Source organism: Triticum dicoccoides, chromosome 3B (genome assembly GCF_002162155.2).
Source record: "Triticum dicoccoides isolate Atlit2015 ecotype Zavitan chromosome 3B, WEW_v2.0, whole genome shotgun sequence".
Taxonomy (NCBI): Eukaryota; Viridiplantae; Streptophyta; class Magnoliopsida; order Poales; family Poaceae; genus Triticum; species Triticum dicoccoides.
Window position 1 is genome coordinate 375,017,975 of NC_041385.1, and position 9,210 is coordinate 375,027,184.

Sequence of the window (9,210 nt, forward strand, 5' to 3'; positions counted from 1 at the left end):
GCAAAGCGGTAACATAGCCAAGCAATGGTCTGCTAGGAAGGGTGAAAAAGGTTAGAGGATGACATGGCAAATTGGGAGGCTTGATAAACAGGTGATAGGTAGCGCAGCATAGCGATAGAACGAAGCAACTAGCATAGCAATGATAGTAGTGAGATCCAGGGTAGCGGTCATCTTGCCTGAAATCCCGCAAGGAAGAAGAACGAGTCCATGAAGAAGATGAAGCCATGAAGACGAACCAAGCGTAGACGAACGAATCCTCACGATCGCAACGAAACGGGAACTATCGAGAAGAAGCACACAACATGGTAAACACACAACACATGAACAAGACATGATGCACAAACAAGCATGATGCATGACAAGACTACATGAAGCTACTCATGGCAAGAGATGATGCAAACAAGGGCAACACATCAAGGCAAGTTTAAATGAGGCCGGAAACAACATATAACAATTCTGGTAAGTCCTCGTATGCAAATTTTGAAATTGGTCCAGATCTGAATAAACCTTATGTTCAAGTTGCTAAACAGCAAGTTAAGATGCACCAAGATGATCTACACGAGATTCTAGTCAAGTTACATATAAAGTTCATTAGATTTGGAGCTACGGCCTAGAAGATATGTGCAAAACAAGTTAAACATGGCATTGATGCAAAATGCATACAAACATCAGGCAAACACCTCAAAACAAGGATGCAACATGATAATATGAAACTACATGCAAAATCAAGCAAGTTTCATATAGAGCACACTCAAAACGGAGCAACGGTTCAACACATACACACTATACAAGTTTAAAGGACAAGCTGTCCAAAACAGCAACTAGGCATATTGCAAGCACCAAAACAACATCCTACAGAACCCCAACATGATAACAAAAGGCATGTACATGATGTACAGGTAAAGCATAACAAACCATGAACACTGAGCTATCTCCAGAAATCACTAGAACATGCTCAAAAAGACATGGCAAGATTGCATATAATAACAGTTTCAGGTTTAGCAGAAATAATATCAGGTTGCAATGTTTAGAGCTATCAAACAACATGTTACAGGAACTTATCATGGAAAACAAAAGCATGGCATGCTACTACTAAATTCATAGAACAAAAGTCCTTTACTGACCATGAGCCAAAAAGGATCAGAAGATATGATGACACCCATGTAAACATGGCAAGTGATATGACAGATTCAAACATGGTAGGAACAACGATAAGTAGGCATGTTGGTGAGCTTGTACCACTCACCACAGAGCATTACATGGCATGACAAGGCAACCAAAAGTAAGAAGACATGTTTATGAAGCTAAGCATGGCAATAGAAAGTTCATAGGGTACATGGATCACTAGCAAAACACATCGCAAAACTGAACTGAATGTTAACAGGCTGACAGCAACATTATTTAGCAATTTGAGAGCAAGATTACAACAAGATACAGCAGGCTATAAATGCAACCAGGGGCATGGATGGAAAGAGCATGACATGTATAACAAAACACCCTTAGTGAACATCTCCAAATTATGCATAAAATGACTTGTAGCAGCAGGTTTACATAGCATCACCAAATAACAGATTCATCCTAGCAAAACAGTAATAGTAAGTACACTACTTCACGAGCTCGATTCGCTCACCACAAGTCATTGCTTGATAAGATAAGCATAGCATCAGCAAGATGACATGTTTATGACACTAACCAAGGAAAGAACAAGTTCATAGCATGCAAGGATCAACTATAACAACATTGGCAAAATTGAATAACATGTAAACAATCTGGCAGGAAACATTTTATAGCAAAGGTAGAGCAAGAAAATGACATGCTAAGCCACTCCATAATTACAAACAGGGGCATGAATGGATAGATAATAACCATATGTTCAAAACATCATTACTTAAGTATCTCAAAATATGCTTGGATCTCTCTGTAGCGTCAAGTTTACATGGCATCAAAATAACAGCAGAACAGGGATTGAAATCAGCAACATCACGAAGCCTAGTTTGCATGCTTCTTCTAGTCACCACATTGATCACAAAAATACATGGCATACACCACTATAAAGATGGCATGATGTAGCACAGAACACATGTAAACATCAACCTCATAGGATGCACACGTCAAACATGGCAAAAATGACAAATGAACATGTTCTGTTAACAGACAGCAGACAACATTATATGGCACTCTTGCAACGATGATTCAGGCATCTAGAGGATCTCAAATGAACATGGTGCAATCAAATGAAATGAAGAGCACATCATTACGAACAATTTTACATATCAGACGCACGAAACGGAGCAGTATGCAGCAAGTTATGATGCATTGAACACGGCATGAAAAAGTCAAAAAAATCAGGGACTTAGACAGATTTCGGAGTCAACCTTCATTTTCAGATCTGGATCCGGGCTCACCGGAGTAGATGCCGGAGACGGGGGAGATGGCCGGAGACGGGGAAGGGGAGGACGGATCCGGTGGCAGTGGTGGTGGCCGACGACGGGGATCGGCGGAGGCGGCGGCACGGGGCCGGGGACGGCGCGGAGAATGGAGCAGGTACGGCAGAGGGCGCGGGCTCCGACGAGCCACCGGTGGCCGGAGCTGCGAGGTGCGGCTGGAGGCCGAGGGTGGCGGCGCGGAAGCCGGGACGGGGAGGCGAGGCGAGGGGCACGGCGGCGGCGATAGGAGGAGGCGGAGCCGGGGCCGAGCTCGGACGGCAGCGCGGAGGCGGGCGGCGGCGGAGGACGCGCGAACGCGCGGGAGGCTGCGCGGGAAGGGCGAGGGCCGCAGGGGCCAGCGGCGGGCCTGGCGGGCCGCGGGCGGTGCGCGGTGGCCAAGGCCACGTGGCGGCGCGCCATTGGCTGCGGACGGCGGCGGAGATGCGTCCGGCGCGGACGGACATGTCCGGCGCGGCGCGGAGGGGAATTTTAGGGTTTGGGGAGAGAAATCATCTGCGAATTCGGGGGAGGTGGCCTATTTATAGATTCTGGGAGCAAGGAGAGTCCAAATGAGGAGCGGTTTTCGCCCACACGATCGTGATCGAACGGCCGAGAGCATGGAGGGGGTTAGGATGGGTTTTGGGCCACTTTGGAGGGCTGTTGGGCTGCAACACAAAAGAGGCTTTTGCAGGCTACGCGGTTAACCGTTGGAGTATCAAACGGACTCCAAATGGCACGAAACTTGACAAGCGGTCTACCAGTGGTGTACCAAGGCCGCTTGGCAAGACTCGGTCCATTCCGAGAACGTTTAACACCTGCTCACAACGAGAGACAAGAGGGGGACGCCGGAGGGCATAGGAGTGCCGGATTGCAAAATGGACAACGGGGAAAATGCTCGGATGCATGAGACGAACACGTATGCAAAATGAGATGCACATGATGACATGATAAAATGCAACACGCAAGCAAATGACATGGCAACGACGGAAAATAACTGGCGGACACCTGGGGCATCGAATCCGGGGCGTTACACTAGATTGGTTCCGCAAGGTTCCGCCTCGTGGCGGCGGTGTTTCATCCCGAAAGCTTGCTTATGATTTTTTCCAGGATAAAGTATTCATATAGCAGAAGATGGTCACCGGAGGCCTACCAGGGGGCCCACGAGGAAGGGGGGCGCGCCTAGGGGGTAGGGCGCGCCCCCACACTCGTGGCCAGGGTGTGGGCCCCCTCCGGTACTTTCTTCGCCCATTATTTTTTATTAATTCCAAAAATAACTTTTGTGGAGTTTCAGAACTTTTGGAGTTGTGCACAATAGGTCTCTAATATTTGCTCCTTTTCCAGCCCAGAATTCTAGCTGGCGGCTGTCGGTGTACTAGAGTAGGGGTACCCTATTACCCCGAACTTGTGCACGGGCGGTCGCAGCATCCCGGCAAGGCTTGCCGGGTGACCGCCAAGACCCTCCGTGGTTTCCTTGAAGACCATTCAAGAACAAAGTACTCAAGACAGGGCCCCGGCAAGAGGAGCTTGCCGGGAAGGCCAACCAAGGCCCTGGCAAGAGGAGCTTGCCGGGAAGGCCAACCCAGGCCCTGGCAAGAGAAGCTGGCTGGGAAGAAGACAAGGCCCCGGCAAGAGGAGCTTGCCGGGAAGGCCACTCAACGCATACCAAGAAAGCTTGCTGCGACGCGCCGCGCGTCCCCGCAAGGCCCGGTGAGCGACAAGCTTCCGAACACGACAAGACGACGACCGCGGCAAGGAGCTTGCCGCGGGAAACCCCCACTTCATGCCCGCGCTCCAGCACACCTGCTAACGTGCCGCTCTAGGACTCTCCCAAGCGCACGTGGCAGGAGGCCGTGCAGCTAGGGGTGCGCGGTGGCAAGCAGGCGCTGACAAGATAACCATCGTGGCAAACGGTGGCGTCCCTAGCGGTCCGTTTCGGTACTATTTAGGCGACACAGACAGGAATTCAATGCCCTTGTCCCCTGCCGTCAGAGTTAGGTAGGGTGCACTGTATCCACAGTAGCGGTAGCTGCACCTACCGCATCCTTTTCCATTTTTACCCTTCTAGTCTACGTTGCCACCTGTGGGTAACCCCTTGAGAGTATAAAAGGAGGCCCAAGCGCAACGTAGAAGGGGTTCGGCTCATTGAAGGTTCGGCTCATTCGAAACATCAGGAACACTCTCACGCTCAGTCTGGCAGCGTCCATCGCTCCTGAGCAAGAATTCAATACACACAAACAACCAGCAGTAGGGTTTAACGCATCCGTGCGGCCCGAAGCTGGGTAAAAACGCTCGCGTGTACTGCCTTGATCCGCTCTTTGTGCGCTCTCTGCCTCCCACCGAACCGAAAGGGGCCCTGTCCCCATAGGTGTTGGTGGATCAGTCTTCCCCCCGACATCTTTGGCGCGCCAGGTAGGGGGCGTTGAGATTGTGCGAACCCGATCCGGCGTGCACGCAAGCTAAATCTTCATTGTCTTCATCGACATGCCACCGAAGAAGAAGGCTTTGGGGGCAACAGCCCCGTCTGCGTCGCTTCCACCACCTCCGGAGCAGGCAGACGGTGAAGTGGACGCCGGCGGAAGAATGGACATCGACGAGGGTGCCCACAGCGCTGCCAAGTCCAAGGACAAGGCCGCGCAGACCTCGGCGTCCATACGCCCACCGCGCCCATCTCAGGAAGGGCGGGACCAGCAGCGTCATAGCGTTCGCAGCCCCATACGTCCGCTGGCCCAAGATCAAGCTGGTGGTTTGCGTGGCGTTCAAGACCAGCATGCACGCTAGCATGTCCGCCAAGGAGGACGGCACTGGTGGTACCTTCACCATCAGCGCCACTCTTGACCCCAAATAGGAAAGCGCGCTCGTTGCTTTCCTGCGGGCGAATGTCGACGTGTTTGCATGGCAACCGTCTAATATCCTCGGTGTTCCCAGGAAAGTAATCGAGCACCACCTTGCCGTCTGTCCTCATGCGCGGCCCGTCAAGCAGAGAGTCAGGAAGCAGGCAGTAGAGCGCCAAGAATTCATCGCAGAAGAAATCAAGAAATTGGAAGTAGCAGGCCTTGTCAGAGGAGTGCTCCATCCCACGTGGTTGGCCAATCCTGTTGTTGTGCGCAAGGCTAACGGGAAATGGAGACTTTGTATTGACTTCTCTGATGTCAATAAAGCTTGTCCCAAAGACCCATTTCCCTTGCCGCGTATTGACCAGATTGTCGACTCCACAGCCGGATGTGATTTGCTTTCATTTCTTGATGCATACTCAGGATACCATCAGATCTTCATGGCAGAAGAGGATGAAGAGAAAACTGCATTTATCACCCCATGTGGCACGTACTGCTTCGTACGGATGCCTTTCGGTTTGAAGAATGCTGGTTCAACATTTGCAAGGGTAGTCCATGTCGCTTTTAAGCCACAGATACACAGAAATGTGGAAGCCTACATGGATGATATAGTGGTCAAGAGTAAGGACAAGGCTACCCTGATCCAAGATTTAGAAGAAACTTTTGCAAATCTGCGCAAGATCAACCTCAAGCTCAACCCCGAGAAGTGTGTGTTTGGAGTCCCTTCCGGAAAGCTTCTCGGGTTCTTTGTGTCTCAGCGGGGAATTGAAGCCAACCCCGACAAGATCAAAGCCATCGAGCAGATTGAAGCACCGAAGCGCGTCAAGGATGTGCGAAGGCTTGCCGGTTGTGTGGCTGCTCTCAGCAGGTTTATCTCTAAGTCTGCAGAGCATGCCCTGCCATTTTTCAAAATATTGAAAAAGGAGGATCCGATGAAATGGACTCCAGAAGCGGAGGCCGCGCTACAGGACTTAAAGAGGTACCTGTCCTCCACTCCAATACTTGTCGCACCTAAGCCACAAGAGAAGTTGCTGCTATATCTGGCAGCAACCAATCAAGTGGTTAGTGCTACGTTAGTAGCGGAGAGGGAGGCGGACGATGATCCAGCAACCGCGGCAAGTGAATCCAGCGACAAGCAGGGGGCTTCTCCGACAAGCTCTGGCCCCGACAAAGTTGAGTTTGCGCAGGCATACAAGGAGGTGTAGAGGAAAATGGTGTAGTGCCCAGTTTATTTTGTCAGTTCCCTTCTACAGGGGGCTAGATCAAGGTATTCTGGCGTGCAGAAATTGCTTTTCGGCCTTCTCATGGCCTCGAGAAAGCTGCGCCATTACTTCTAGGCACATGAGATAACAGTTGTCACTCACTTTCCGTTGAAGAGGATATTGCAAAATCCAGAAGCAACAGGCAGGATTGTCGAGTGGGCGCTGGAACTGTCAAGCTTTGGCCTTAAGTTTGAGAGCACTTCAACTATCCAAAGCAGAGCATTGGCAGAGTTCATAGCAGAGTGGACGCCAACCCCAGACGAAGAAATTCCAGAGACGAGCATCCCCGTCAAAGAGGCAAGCAAAGAGTGGCTGATGTACTTTGATGGTGCCTTCTCGCTGCAAGGCGCCGGTGCTGGCGTGGTGCTTATCGCACCCACCGGAGAGCACCTCAAGTACATAGTCCAGATGCACTTTCCCAAGGAGCAAGCAACGAACAATACTGCAGAGTATGAGGGTTTGCTTGCCGGCCTCAGAATTGCAGCCGACCTTGGGATCAAGAAACTCATTGTAAGGGGTGACTCGCAGCTTGTCGTCTGCCAAGTGAACAAGAACTACCAGAGTCCATTGATGGAAGCTTATGTTGATGAAGTGAGAAAGCTAGAAGAACACTTTGACGGCCTGCAAATGGAGCATGTTCCGCGAGCTCAGAACGATATTGCTGACGGCCTGTCAAAGTGCGCGGCACTAAAGTTACCTGTGGAACCAGGGATTTTTGTGCTCAAGCTGACTCAACCATCCGTAACACCGTCGACTGGACAGAGAAAGAAGAGGAAGTTGGTTTCTGATGACTACTTTCCGGCAGAGCTTCCCGAAGCCGCCGCCAAGAAGGTCCCCAGGATCGACGCCAAGAGTGCTGAGGAGCAGTCTGCTCTGGCGAACCTCTTGGTTTGTTCCGTTGAAGCAAACACTCCCGACAAGTTTTGCTTTGGCAAGCTTGCCGGGGGATATCACGCTCCGGCTGAACTGCAGGTTCTTGCCGTAGAAGCGGATATTCCCACAGCAACAAATACGCCTTTAGCCCTTGTTGTCGAGCCACCAGCTCCAGCATGGGCGCAGCAGATTGTCCGTTTCCTTCAGACAGGAGAGCTTCCCGAAGAGCAAGAAGAAGCGGAAAGAGTAGCCCGGCAGTCAAGTATGTACAAGTTTGTCGACAACACACTGTACAGAGTAAGACTCAACGGTGTGAAATTGAAGTGTATTCCCCGGGAAGACGGACAACAGCTGTTGGCAGAGATACATGGAGGCATATGTGGTCACCACATTGGCGCAAGAGCACTTGCCGGCAAAGCATTCCGGCAAGGTTTCTTTTGGCCGACAGCCCTCCAGGATGCAACTACACAAGTAACCAAGTGTGAAGCGTGCCAGTTCCATTCCAAACAGATACACCAGCCAGCTCAAGCTCTCCAGACGATCCCTTTATCCTGGCCATTTTCGGTCTGGGGGCTCGACATCCTCGACCCCTTTCCCCGAGCTGTCGGGGGCTTTGAGTTCTTGTACGTTGCAATCGACAAGTTCACAAAGTGGCCGGAGGTGGAACCAGTGAGGAAGGTGACCGCACAGTCAGCCGTCAAGTTCTTCAGGTCAATTGTTTGCCGCTACGCGATCCCTAGCCGGATCATCACCGGCAACGGCACGCAATTTACGGGCCGCACCTTCATGCAGTACGTCCAAGACCTTGGCGCCAAGGTCTGCTTCGCTTCTGTTGCTCACCCGAGAAGCAACGGTCAAGCGGAGAGGGCAAATGCTGAAGTGCTGCGAGGCCTCAAGACCAGAACTTTCGACAGGCTGCACAAGTGCGGAAGAAACTGGATCGAGGAGCTGCCGGTGGTTCTTTGGTCGATCAGGACGACGCCAAATCGAGCCACTAGCTAGACACCCTTTGCTCTAGTCTATGGAGCAGAGGCAGTTACCCCCACGGAACTCGTATACGGATCACCTAGAGTGCTCGCTTATGATGAGCTCGAGCAAGAGCAGCTGCGGCAAGATGACGCGCTGCTCCTTGAGGAAGACTGTCTCTAGGCTGCTGTGCAAGCTGCTCGCTACCAGCAAGCTCTGCGCCGCTACCATAGCCGCAGAGTCAATGCGAGGAGTCTCGAGGAAGGCGACCTTGTTCTTCGGCGCGTTCAGTCGGCCAAGAATTCCAACAAGTTGACGCCGAAGTGGGAAGGCCCTTATCGGGTGAAACGAGTCACTGGGCCCGGCGCTGTCCGCCTTGAGACCGAAGATGGCATTCCGGTGAGCAACTCCTGGAACATCGAGCATCTTCGTAAGTTTTACCCGTAAGGCGCGGTTGTCGGACCCTGTCCGGCAACCACCTTTCTGTACAAGTCTTGCCGCTGTTGCATGTAATCCTTTGTACAGAGCGGGGCGCAGACCCCGTGCACCAGTAAAGTTCATGTGCCCCGCACACCTTGTCAGTCTCTTTATGCTATAATCCTTTTTCGCATATGTTATCTGACACTTTGTGCAGCACCAGACTCCGGTAAGCGATAACGAGCCCAAGGCTCCATATCATTACTTTATTTCTCTGTTTCTTTCTCAAAAGAAGGAAGGTTCCCTCGCCCACAAGGTTTACCGGGGGGGAGGAGAAGATAATGGTGTGGACCAGGCCGTTCAAGAAAGTTTCTCCTTGCCGGGAAGCAGACGACAGAAAAGCTAAGTTGCTAAAGTTTGAGCAATCAGTTTTTT